Source organism: Mobula birostris, chromosome X (genome assembly GCF_030028105.1).
Source record: "Mobula birostris isolate sMobBir1 chromosome X, sMobBir1.hap1, whole genome shotgun sequence".
NCBI lineage: Eukaryota > Metazoa > Chordata > Chondrichthyes > Myliobatiformes > Myliobatidae > Mobula > Mobula birostris.
In genome coordinates, this window is record NC_092402.1 from 54,756,125 (window position 1) to 54,769,604 (window position 13,480).

At 44.2% G+C, this 13,480-nt stretch overlaps 1 protein-coding gene across 3 annotated transcripts in view; it reads left to right on the forward strand.

The window, feature by feature from the left end:
- The first annotated feature begins 526 nt into the window (after positions 1-526).
- Positions 527-13,480, forward strand: part of LOC140191370 (natural resistance-associated macrophage protein 2-like) — a 118,638-nt gene continuing 105,684 nt past the window's right edge. For all 3 annotated transcript variants that reach the window (XM_072248724.1, XM_072248723.1, XM_072248725.1), the window contains exon 1: positions 527-616. The gene's annotated coding sequence lies outside the window, so the exon portion shown is untranslated. The remainder of the gene's footprint in view (positions 617-13,480) is intronic.

Genomic DNA, 13,480 nt, shown 5'->3' on the forward strand with positions numbered 1-13,480 from the left:
ACCAGCAACTTTGATGTGTGTTGCTTGGTTAAGCATAAATGATTTTCTAGCATGTGTTATTCATTAATTTGGGGCAAAACAGAACTAGATGTATTTAAATGGATAATTCCTATATTTCAAATTTTTTATGGCATTTATCTGGCCCACCGTCCGCTCATTAATACGCGACCCGGCCCACAGAGGCAAAAAGGTTGCCGACCCCTGGATTATAATAACACATCCGGTTCAACAGGGTCCCGGAGCGGTCCTCCAAACGCCAGCCCCTCATTTTAGATTGAGGACAGACAATAAACGCTTACTCGTGAATCCAACACTTTATAAAAGATTAGAAGTGGACGAGGGAATATGTAATATAGCATTTACATTGGTTGACGGAACACAATTGCAAGCATACCTCGCACTGTCGATGAGCCGCTGCGAGCGCTACGGCAGAGGGCATTGCGCTCGGAGGCCTGCTGATCCTGATTGGCCATTTAGGTAGGGTCAGGCGGTCTGGCGGGAGTGGATGTAGCCAATGAGCGGCAGGGAGGGCGGCGCGGGTCGGGCCGCGGAGGGGTCCTGGATGTCGGAACTTTCCGAAACCTAGTTGAATCCTGAAGTCGGAGCGGCCGGGCAGGTAAGATGCTGCGTATAGAATGGCTAGGGAGAAACAATGAAATAGCGTATCGGCTAAAGGAATATCGGAGGTGCGGATGTGTGTGATGGGGCCCTGACAGAGTTGGATGGATCGCAGCTCCCGTGTATAAGGGGGGGTGGGGGTCTCCCAGGCAGGGAGCTTTTTGCTTCTGTTACCTTTTCCAGATCGCGGTCTCTTGAGTTCGAGGTTCCTTAATCATTCTTGCCAGTAAGGGACATGTTCAATCAGATTTGCCTGGAATTAGCTTTCATGGTGCCAGTCACGTTTACTGTTCGTATATGGCAGCGTAATGATAAACTTTGTGAGTGGCACATTGCCTCTTAGTGACAAACAGTACATATCTCTGAGTAATGCAAAGTCTAATCAATGGACTCCATTGTTTGACCTTGTATGGGATTCTAAATGTCAAAACAACAACGCAATACCTTGCACGTAGTTATTAAAAAGAAGTTTAAACCTAGCCACGGATAATAAAACTGATGACTGAGAGCATGGACTAATGCAGCTTTTAAAGATCGTATGAGAAGCTGATAAAAGTATTTCCTGAGCTTTGTCACTGACTGCTCAAGGCTTGGATGGAACAATTTGGGGATGATTTAAGAGACCAATTGTGTTACATTGAAACACACCTGTGTCTGCACAGGACGTCACAATGTTTGCCACTGACTTATTCAATGTTCGCTGTACCATCTCTAAACTCTTATCAGTTGCAGTCTTGAATATGCTGAAACTTTGATTTTGCTGTCCTTCTCAGTTAGAGAAGTCGAATGTAGTACAGAGAGAAGCTGTAAATGTCTTATTCTGAGATTATGCTCTGCTGATTCTGTATTTTCCCCTGAAGAGACAGTCTCTTGGCATTAGTCTCTCTGAGGCTTGCATTTTCAATCTGCCACCTTATTCTTGAAAGTAATATCAAACTATCTTATTGAATCTTTCTTTAAAGAGCAATCTCTCAACTCAGGAATTAGAACAGAGTGTTCCAAATATACCTGCATGCTTACCTTTTAGCTTAATGAGACCAGCACGCGCTAGTATTCGTCCATGCTTGTCCTCTATTCCATCTTCTTGACCACTGGTTTTACCCATGAGCTTTTGCAGACTCCTCACAGTTTGCTTTTCCACCTACCATCAGTAAACATGAATGCGCCATGCTGCACTGCAACTACACAAAGATTTGGAACTGCTGAGCAGATTTATTGGAGTATTTCATTACCTCCTAACCCTCCCCCTATTTTACTAATGTGAGACCAGACACCAATTAGGGAATCGCTTCGCCAAGTGTCTTCGTTCTGTCCACCGTAACAACCAGGATCTCCCAGTGACCAACCAATTTAATATCACTTCCGTCTTACACTGACATTTCTAAACGGCCTCTTCTACTGCCAAACTGAGGCTAGTCACAGATCAGAGTTACAGCACCTCATATTCCATCTTGGTAGTTTCCAACCTTCTGGTAACCATTCGCTTCTGTTTTCCCTCATCTCTGTGGCCCCATTACCCCTTTTCTTTCCTCTTCCTCACCCTCATGACTTGCCCATCACCCACACCTTTTTCCTTTCTGTTCCTCACTCCTTCACTTTACTCCATGGTCCACTGTCCTGTCCTATCAGATTGCATCTTATTCAGCCTTTTGCCTCTTCCACCTATCACCTCCCAGCTTCTTCCCCTGCCCCATCTACCTACCTTTCCCCCTCACCTGGATTTCTGGATTTATCAATCAATCACCAGCTCTGCTCCTCCCCCTCCTCTTTTTTTAATTCTGGCTTCTGTTCTCTTTCTTTCCTGATGAAGAGTCTTGGTCGAAAATGCTGACCGTTCATGTCACTCCATAAATGTTGCCTGACCTGCTGAGTTCCTCCAGCAGTTTTTGTCTAGTGCCACAAAGATTTTGTAGAGCAGTGGCAGTATACTAAAGTGGGTAACTAAAATCAAAAGGACGCTGGACAAGAGTGAGGACAAATGCATGGAAATGGTGTAGTGCTTTTGAAGTTGGGCAGAGTGGTAATGGTTAATGGTTCCAGAATTGATAGTAGGGCTGTTACAGCTGGGTTAGGGTTACCAGAAGCTTGGAGGGTTGCTGGAACTATGTAGTCAGTGCGTGCAGGATTTGCCAATTCAGGCCAAAAAAGTCAAATTAGGATTGTAGATGGCAATGAGTCAATGTGTTTGTGAACCAGAAAGCAGCTGCACTCTTACACTCTTGACCTGAGCTGTAATACAAATAATGGGATAAAAATAAATGTAAATTACTCATTTTTGAAGTGAAAATAGGAGCCTGTGTCTTGTGGGTGGAATGGACATGACTGAGGAGATAACTAAATTAGAGCCAAGGGTACCTTAACTTATTGCTCACCAGTTTTTGAATTATCTTCACTATTATAACCCCAATGTGAATTTGATTTTGTTTAAATCATGAGGATTTCTATAGAAGCTGTAGTAATCTGGGCAGACATGATCACAGCGATATTGCAGGGAGAATTCAACCCATTAATATGGAACATTACAGCACAGTACGAGTCCTTCGGCCCATGACGTTGTGCCAACTTACTCTAAAATCAATCTAACTCTTCCTTTTTTTTTGAATCATCCATGTGCCTATCTAAGAGCTTCTTAAATGCCCCTAATGTATCTGCCTCTACCACCACCCTTGGCAGTAAAGATGCCTCCACAAAGTTGTGGGCTAGGGAGTTCCAGCCTTTGGATCCAGGGGTGATAAAGGAACCAAGTCAGGATGTTGTGTGACGTGGAAGGCATTCTGCCCATGTATCTTTTGCCTGTTATCTTTTTTGATGGCAGAAGTCCAGGATTTGGGAGGTGCTGACAAGAGCATTGTTTGTTGAGAGCAGCATCACAGATAGAGAGGGTAGTGTAAAATGTGTTTAATACACTGGCCTTCATCAGTCAGGACACTGAGTACAGGAGTTGGACATTATGTTGCAGTTGTACTAGTTGTTGGTGAGGCTGCAATTGAAGTACTGCGCATAGCTTTGGTCACCCTTCTATACAAAATAAATGATTAAGCTGGATAGAGTGTAGGGGAGATTTATGAGGATATTGCCATGACTAGAGGACCTGATTGTAGGGAGAGATTGGCCAGGTAAGGTCTTTATTCCTTGGAACGTAGGAGAATGAGGGGGCAACCTTATAGAATTGTTTAAAATTATGAAAGACATAGGTAAGGGGCAAGCCGGCCGGTGGTGTAGTGGTATCTGCACTGGACTTCAAGGCGAGCAGTGCTGGATTCAAATCGGGCCGGCTCCTTGGCATGCTTTCCATCTGTGCTGGGTTGAGTGATGAGCTAGCAACTCGGCCTCATAAGAAAACAGACAAAAATGCTAAAGAAACGGCAGACTTGCTGCCTGATGCATCACAAGGCGCAGAGAGGAACAACAATAGGTAAGGGACAGCTTTTTCACATGGAGGGTGATGCTCTATTGAACAAGCTGCCAAAGGAACTGGTTGAGGCAGGTGCAGTGGTATAATTTAAGAAGCACCTGGATAGATATATGGAGAGGTGGGGCTTGGAGGAACATGGGCCGAACGCAGGAAGTGGAGGCTAGTTGGGTAGGCCACATGGTTGACATGGCCATTTTGGGCCAAAGGGCCTGTATCTGTGCTGTATTGCTCTATGAAGCTATAACCGTTGATGAATTTCAGCAGTACTGTTTGCAAATGGCACATTCGAATGGAGATTCATAGATTTCTGGATATTAAGGAAATCAGTGGATGTGGGGATGGTGTTGGAAAATGGTGCTGACGTAGGACATCAGCCATGATCCAAATGAAAAGCAGAGAAGGCTCAAAGTGGCTGCTGGCTTACTCTGCTCTTAATGTTCATGTGAATCACATGATATGTAAAACTCAACTCTGACCTACTCTTTAACCCACATCATTCATATTCCATTGAAGTTCTGTTTAGTGGTGAGCCTCAGGATCCTCTGTAGATGCTGCCTGACCTGCTGAGTTCCTCCAACATTTTGTGAGTGTGGCGCTGAATTTCCAGCATCTGCAGAATCTCTTGTGTTCACATTTTGCTTATTGCCCTTTCTCCAACTACCCTGTGCAAGTGAGCAGATATGTTACCTACATTACACCTTGTATAAAGAGTGACTTTGGCCAATGGAGAGTTTTCCTATTTTGATCCCTGCAGGCTTCAGTTTTACCAAGGCTTCTTGATGTCTCACTCTGTCAAATGCAACCTTGATGTTTGGTGACAGTGACTGGAATTCGCCTTTGGAGTTCAGTTCTGTCCATGTTGGAACCAAGGCTATACCGATGTCGGAAGCTGAGTGGTCTTTGCATAAATAAAGCTGGTCATTAGCAAGCATATGTGAGAAAAGGCAACTTATAGATCTATCAACAACAACTTGCATTGCTTTGATTGAGCACAAATGGTCAGGCTGGATTTTCTTCATTGTGCTGTACCTAATAAAGTGGCCACTGAGTATATGCCTGTGGTCTTCTGCTACTGCAGCCCGTCCAATTCAAGGTTCGACACGTGTGTTCAGAGATCTCTTCTGCATAGCACTGTTGTAACATGTGGTTGAGGTACTGTCACCTTCCTGTCAGCTTGAACCATTCTGACCTCTCTAGATAACAAGGTGTTATCGCCCACAGAACTACCACTCACTCACTGAATGTTTTTGTTTGTTTTTTGCATCATCCTCTGTAAACTCTAGAGACTGTTGTGCATGAAAATCCCAGGTCAGCAGTTTCTGAGATGCTCAAACACCCTGTCTGTCACAAACAGCCATTTCACAGTCAAAGTCACTTTGATCACATTTCTTCCCCACTCTGATGTTTAGTCTGAGCAACAACTGAACCTCTTGACCATGTCTGCATGCTTTTATGCATTGAGTTGCTGCCACATGACTGGCTGATTAGATATTTGCATTAACGAGCAGGTGTACAGATGCACCTAATAAAATGGCCACTGGGTCCAGTTTGGGTGGTAGCAAGCTGCAGATGTAATCCTTGACCAGCCTCTCAAAGCATTTGCTTATTATTGAGGTGAGTGTGATAGGGTGCCAGTCATTCAGGCATGTTACCTTAGTCTTTTTTGGCGCAGGGACAGTGGTGGATAATTCGAGGCAGGAGGGCACTCTACACTGGGAGAGGGAGAAATTAAAAATGTCAGTAAACACACCTGCCAGTTGTGCTGCGCACATCCTGAGTACTTGCCCTCGGACGCCGTCTGGTCCCACAGCCTTGTGATTGTCCACTTGTTGGAAACATCAGCGTACCTCAGCCTCAGAGATGGTCAGGTTGCAGGTTGTAGTGGTGGCTTTCCTCGGAGGCTTTGGAGGCAGTGCAGAGGAGGTTCACCAGGTTGATTCCAGAGATGAGGAGGTTAGACTATGAAGAAAGATTGAGTCACCTGGGACTGTACTTGCTGGAATTCAGAAGAATGAGTGGAGATCTTATAGAAACATATAAAATTATGAAAGGGATAGATAAGATAGAGGCAGGAAAGTTGTTTCCATTGGTAGGTGAGACCAGAACTAGGGGACATAGCTTCAAGATTTGGGGGAGTAGATTTAGGACGGAGATGAGGAGGAACTGCTTTTCCCAGGCAGTGGTGAATCTGTGGAATTCTCTGCCCAGTGAAGCAGTAAATATAATTAAGACAAGGTTGGATAGATTTTTGCATAGTAGGGGAATTAAGGGTTATGGGGAAAAGGCAGGTAGGTGGAGATGAGTCCATGGCCAGATCAGCCATGATCTTACTGAATGGCGGAGCAGGTTCGATGGGCCAGATGGCCGACTCCTGCTCCTACTACTTATGTTCTTGTGTTCTTATGCCTAAAATAATAAACCAAGCAATGAAATCTCATCAAATGAGTTTAACTTCAGAGGCAACAAAAAGTAGGAAATTAAAAACTGGGTTAACATGAAGGTGAAGATGTCAGACTCTTGTAAAACCCCATCATGTCCATTTTAGGAAGGAAGGCAGATCTGAGCTGCCTTGACGTTTATGTGACGCTCATGTACCATGTCAACATAGCTGTGTCTTAGCTGCACCTTGAAGTTGCATGAGGAATCACTCAGCTAAGTGGGAACTTTTAGGATTGGGCACAAATCAGCCAGCAGCTGATGAAGATAAATTTCAATTCCTGCTTGCTGCTTGGTGCATCAGGTTTACTTTTAACACTGAGCTGCACAGGGAGCAACATCAGGGCATTTTCCAAGTTTGCATCGTTGAACCTTTACCCAGGTAGTCATGTCTTCAGGCCCATATTTGTATTTTGTGCACAGTATTTATTGTACTTCTGGACAGAGCTTTCATTGTACTGAAAGGTTGGGCAGTAGAAGCCGTTTCATGTGTCACCTGCTTTCCTGCAGTGCAAGAATAGCTTGGCACAGTTCTTCAAGGAGAGCAAATTTGTGCAATGAATCTTATTTGGCTCATGGTTGTGTCAGTGCTCATGTGTTCTGGCCAGTCAATAATTAGCCCTCTGTCACAGTTCAACAGGCCAGCCGTTGTAACTTATTCACAGGTGTATTTAAATTTGTTTCCTCTAAGCTTTGTAAGCCATTTAAACTGTGCTGTTTTCTTCTTGCTCCAGGACATTGAGCAACCAGGAACAGGATTTAAGTATTATTAAGTTGGGTGGATTATACCACAGGATGCCCCAGCACTACTTTACTTTTCAGCTGAGGACCTTCACCTTTGCTTTCGCAGCCCTTTTCAATGTGAAGCTCTCAGGACATTTTTTTTGTTTATTGACGTACAGCGTGGAATACACTCTTCCAGCCCTTTGAGCTACACTGCCCAACAATCTCCCAATTTAATCCTGTCCTGATCACGGGACAATTTTCAATGACTAATTAACCTACCAACCGATGCCTTTCGACTGCGGGAGGAAACTGGAGCACCCGGAGGGAAACCCACACGGTCACGGGGGGAACATACAAACTCCTTGCAGACAGCGGTCGGAACTGAACCCAGGTCGCCTGTACCGTAAAGCATTGTGTTAACCACTATGCATCGTATAAGTCACTGATAATAAACCTAATTCTGATTCTGAGTTACAATATCAATAGTACAAGTCAGAGCATCAGCACCAATGATCAGGTTCAGTGCCCACTGCTGTCTGTAAAGAGTTTGTATGTTCTCCCCATGACTGTGTGGTTTTCTCCTGGATGCTTTGGTTGCATCCCACATTCCAAAGACTCAAGGGTTAGGATTAGTAAATTGTGGGCATGCGATGTCGGTGCTGGAAGCGTGGTACCTTTGGCTTGTGTTGGTTGTTGAAACAGAACAAGATATTTCACTATGTTTTGATGTACATGTGATAAATAAAGCTAATTTTAATCTCCCAGGCACAAAATGGCTGCATCTTACAAATTGAAAATCTCAATTTTAACGTTGACCCAAATATAGACCTGTTTGACTTTATTTCTTTGAGGCAAGCAATTCATGAACAAAAGGTAAGTGTTGCAGCATTGCATCACACATGGTTCAGAGGCTAGGGTGTGGGTGTTGAGTCAGTTCTACACCCTTATCAGGCATTGCGAGATACTGGAACAGTGACTGGTGCACAGAAATTAAAGAACACTCAAGAGATTCTCAGAGATTCAAACATCTTATCTCCTTGTACACAGCTAGCAGCATCGCACTTCAAAGATGTATTGTTGGGAGAGATTAGTAATCTTTGTAAATTTGTATATCAGCGTTGGCAGAGTGAGTTGCTCTTTCATTTCAGAGCTGGAAATTACTTTTCCGATTCTGTTCTAGGACTTGGGTATGAAATAAACTTCTATTTATATAGAACCAACACCATCACACCAAGCATGGGGGCCCCCCAGGGCTGTGTGCTCAGTCAACTGCTATTCACTGTGCTGACCCACGACCATAGTGGGTCTCATCAGCAAGAATGATGAGTCAGCATACAGACAGGAGGTGCTGTGGCTAACGGACTGGTGCAGAGCCAACAACCTGTCTCTGAATGTAAACAAAACAAAAGAGATGGTTGTTGACTTCAGGAGGACACAGAGCAACCACTCTCCACTGAACATCAACAACTCCTCCGTAGAGATCGTTAAGAGCACCAGATTTCTTGGTGTTCACCTGGCGGAGAATCCCACCTGGTCCCTCAACACCAGCTCCATAGCAAAGAAAGCCCAGCAGCATCTCTACTTTCTGCGAAGGCTGAGAAAAATCCATCTCCCACCCCTCACATCCTCACCACATTCTACAGAGGTTGTATTGAGAGCATCCTGAGCAGCTGCATCACTGCCTGGTTTGGGAATTGCACCATCTTGGATCACAGGACACTGCAGCAGATAGTGAGGTCAGCTGAGAAGATCATCGGGGTCTCTCTTCCCGCCATTACAGACACTTACACCACACACTGTATCCATAAAGCAAACAGCATTATGAATGACCCCACACACCCCTCATACAAACTCTTCTCCCTCCTGCCATCTGGCAAAAGGCACCGAAGCATTCGGGCTCTCACGACCAGACAATGTAACAGTTTCTTCCCCCAAGCCATCGGACTCCTCAATACCCAGAGCCCGGCTTGACACCAACCTACTGCCCTCTACTGTGCCTATTGTCTTGTTTATTATTTATTGTAATGCCTGCACTGCTTTGTGCACTTTATGCAGTCCTGGGTAGGTCTGTAGTCTAGTGTAGTTTTGTGTTGTTTTACATAGTTCAGTGTAGTTTTTGTATTGCTTCATGTAGCACCATGGTCCTGAAAAACATTGTCTTGTTTTTACTGTGTACTGTACCAGCAGTTATGGTCAAAATGACAGTAAAAAGTGACTTGACTTGACTTGAGCTTTACTGTAGGAAAATATACCAAGGCACTTGGCATCTTATCAAAGAAGAATTTGTAAGATGTTACGATGATGTCTCCTTCTCCCCCCCCCCCCCCCACCGCACACATCCATCACTCCCTCACCTTGTTTCCCCCAGCACTTATAAGATTGTACCTCTTCCTCTCCTCCTCTCCCCCCCCCACCTTCTTATTCTGGCTTCTGCCCCCTGCCCCATTCCTTTCCAGTCCTGATGAAGATTCTCATTCAAAAATGTCGACTGTTTATTCCCTTCCATATATGTTGCCTAACTTGGTATCACCAGGATGAACCATGGCGATGTTCTTCAGGCTACATAAAATTTACATTGAACTTTGAACCACAGCGAGTTCCTCCAGCGTTTTGTGTGTTGCTCTGGATTTCCTGCATCTGCAGAATCTCTTGTGAAAATGAACGATGCAGTTCCTGGCTCCAGCTGCACGCACACTTCAAGTCCCCGTCTCACACCACACATCTTGCACTCAGGTCCCCCAGCTCATGCTCCAGACCAACGAATGAGCCAGGGGGGCCATTGCTCTCAAAGGTTGATAATTGTGTAGACGGAGAAATGACATTTTGTTAAGAAATTAAATTGTGTATGGCTGTAGAGTGTATTACTGTTTTTTTAAAAAAATATTATTGATAATCTAGACAAAGTGGTGATTCACTTGTTATTCATGCAATCTAGTGTACTGCAATCAATCCTCACAATGTGGTCTCCACACTGGAGAAACCCAAATGCAGGTTAGTTGACTGATTTGTAGAACACTTCTATTTGGTCCACTCAGATGACCTTGAGCTTCCAGTTGCCTGTCACTTTAATCCTCAGCAGCATCCCCACTCTGACCTCTCTGCCTTCAGCCTACTATATGGCTCAATGATGCCCAACATTAGCTTGAGCAAGAGTACCTCATTTTCTCCTTGGCTTGAAGCCTTCAAAGCTTTATGTAAGTTTAGTAATTTCAGGAAACTGGTTTTGATTATAGTTATTTCTGTACTCTCTGTTTCAATTTGTTTTTCTTTCTTATTTTTGTCTCCAACTTCCAACTATTAAAGTATTGTTACTTAGACAACTGTGGTCTGCACCTTATCACAGATGATTCCTGATCTCTGTCTCCTCCCCACAACTTAACACTGCTGTCTTCTCATTGTGCCTGTTCTGTTCAACCTGAAACATTAACTCAGTTTTTCTCCCTGCCGAACCTGCCAGACCAGCTGACTGTCTCCAGCACTCTGTTCCTGCCCCTGCTGTGTTTTGCTCCAAACTTCTTATTGACCTGGGCAGTGGGAAGTGGAGCAACGTGAATTTGACTGCTGGTAATGAACTTTGTCCCAGTTGTACTATGCTGCTGCTGAGTGTTTGTACTATTTTGAGAACTTTTGCCACTCTGTGCTTTGTATTTTCAAGCAAAACTACTTTGAGCACCACGGTAGTTTAGCGGTTAGTGCAACGCGATTACAGCTCGAGGTGTTCCAGAGCTCGGAGTTCAATTCCGGTGCCCTCTGGAAGGAGTTTGGATGTTCTTCCCGTGAGTGTGTGGGTTTATTCCGGGTGCTCCGGTTTCCTCCCACAGTCCAAAGATATACCAGTTAGTAAGTTAGTTGGTCATTGTAAATTGTCCTGTAATTGACTAGTGTTAAATTGGTGGATTTCTGGGCAGTCTGGCTTGTTGTACCAGAAAGACCTGTTCTGTGCAGTATCTCTTAATAATATTTTGTTGTTAAGTATGCAGTTACTTTGTTATGCTCCTTGAATTGTCTCCAGCTCATTTTCTCTCTACCCTATGATTTGCAGGTGCTGACAAAACCAAAGAATCAGGTGATCTTGTGATAGTCACACAACATGGAAGTAGACCCTTCTGTCCAACTCATCCATGCCAACCAAGATTCCCAACTAAGCTGGTCCTATTTGCCTACGTTTGTCCCATATCGTTCTAAATCTTCCCTATCCATGTATGTGTCCAAATGCCTTTTAAATGTTGTTAATGTACCTGCTTCAACCACTTCCTCTAGTAGCTCGTTTCATATAGAGACAAATATCCGTGTGAAAAAATTGATATTCAGGTTTCTAATAAATCTCTCTAATCTCACCTTAACCTTTACCCTCTAGTTCTTGATTCTCCAATCCTGGTTAAAAGACTTGAGTGCATTCACTGTATCTATGGCGCTCATGATTTTATAAACCTTTATAGTATCACCTTCATTTTCTTGTGCTCTAAGGAATAATGTCCGAAGCTGATCAGCCTCTCCATAACTCAGTCCCTGAAGTCCCAGCAACATCCTTGTAAATTCCCTCTGCATTCTTTCTAGCTTAATGGCATCTTTCCAATAGCAGGGTGACAAAAACTGAACATAATACTCCAAATGCAACAGCTCAACTACTTTACTCAATGCACTGACTGATGAGGGCCAGCATGTCAAATGCACTGACTGATGAGGGCCAGCATGTCAAATGCCTCCTTCACTATCCTGTTTACCTATGACACCACTTTCAGAGAACCATGTATTTGTACTCCAAGGTCCTCCTGTTCTCTATCCAACATTCCCCAGGACCCCACTGTTACTATGAAAGCCCTGTTCTCATTTGTTTTCCCAAAATGCAACTCCTCACACTTGCCCAGCTCCATTTGCCGTTCCTTGGCCTACTTCCCCAGCTGATCAAGATCCTTCTGTATGTCCTGATGAACATCTTTGCTGTCTACAGCACCACACACAAAATGCTGGAGGAACTCAGCAGGTCAGGTAGTATCTATGGAGGGGAATTAGCATGTTTTGGGCTGAGACCCTTCATCAGGACATACGGAATCTTGTCCTACCATGTGGAATCTTGTCAAAGGCCTTGTAGACAGCATTTACTGCTCTACTATTTTCAATCCCTTTGGTCACCTGCTCAAAAAAACTCAAGTCAAATTCATGGGAAATGGTCTTCCATGCATAAAGGCATGCCAATTATCCCTAACAACATCTGTCTTTTCCAAATGTATGTGCATCTTGTACTTCAGAATCCTCTCTAATAACTCACCTACCACAGATCTTCCCCTTACTGGTCTATAGTTTCCAGGCTTTTCTTTGCAGCTCGTCCTAAGGAAAGGCACATCTTCAGTCTTCTGTCCCGTCATTTTTTGCTAACGATCTTAGCCAGGGTTCCCACAAATTTTTCTGCAGCTTCCCACTGTGCTCTTGGATATACTTGATCTGGCCCTGGAGAATTATCTACTTTTATACATTTTAAGACATTCGCCACCTCCTCTGCCATAAAGGGTCCTATCTCCAAGACCTCCCCGTAATTATCTCAGGGTCTAAAGTCTTCATATCTTCCTCTACTGTAGAAACAGAGGAGAAATATTCATTGAGGACCTCACCCAATTCCTGTGGCTCCACACCAAGGTATCCACTTTGATTTTTGAGGGACCCTATTTTCTCTCTAGTTACCCTTTTCCTTTAATATAAAATTTCTTTGGATCCTCAATCTTTTCTAGCAAAGATATCTAATGTCCCCCATTTTGCCCTCCAGATCCCTTCTCGAGTACACTTCTGTATTCCCTGTGCTACTCCTGATCAGAAGCTCAATGTCTCGTCATCCAGAGTTCCCTACTCTGCCAGCCTTGCCCTTCACTCTAACAGGAACATGCAGACCCTGAACTCTTGACTTTTAAAAGCCTCCACTTGCCAGACATCCCTTTGCTTGCAAACAACATATTACGGCAAACTTTTGCACATTTCTAATACCATCAAGATCAGGCAGCACAGTAGTATAGCGGTTAGAGCATTGGTATTGTAGGCCAGCGATCACCAATTGGGGTTCAATTTGCGCTGCTGTCTAAAGAGTTTGTATATTCACCCCGTGACCATGTGTGTTTCGTCCAGGTACTCCAGTTTCCTCCCACATTCCAAGACTTAAGGTTTGGGTTGGTGAGTTGTGGGCATGCTATGTTGGCGCCAGAGGTGTGGCAACATTTGCGAGCCACCGAGCACAATCCTTGCTGACTTGATTTGGCGCATATGACCCATTTCACTGTATTTTTCAATGTTTCAATG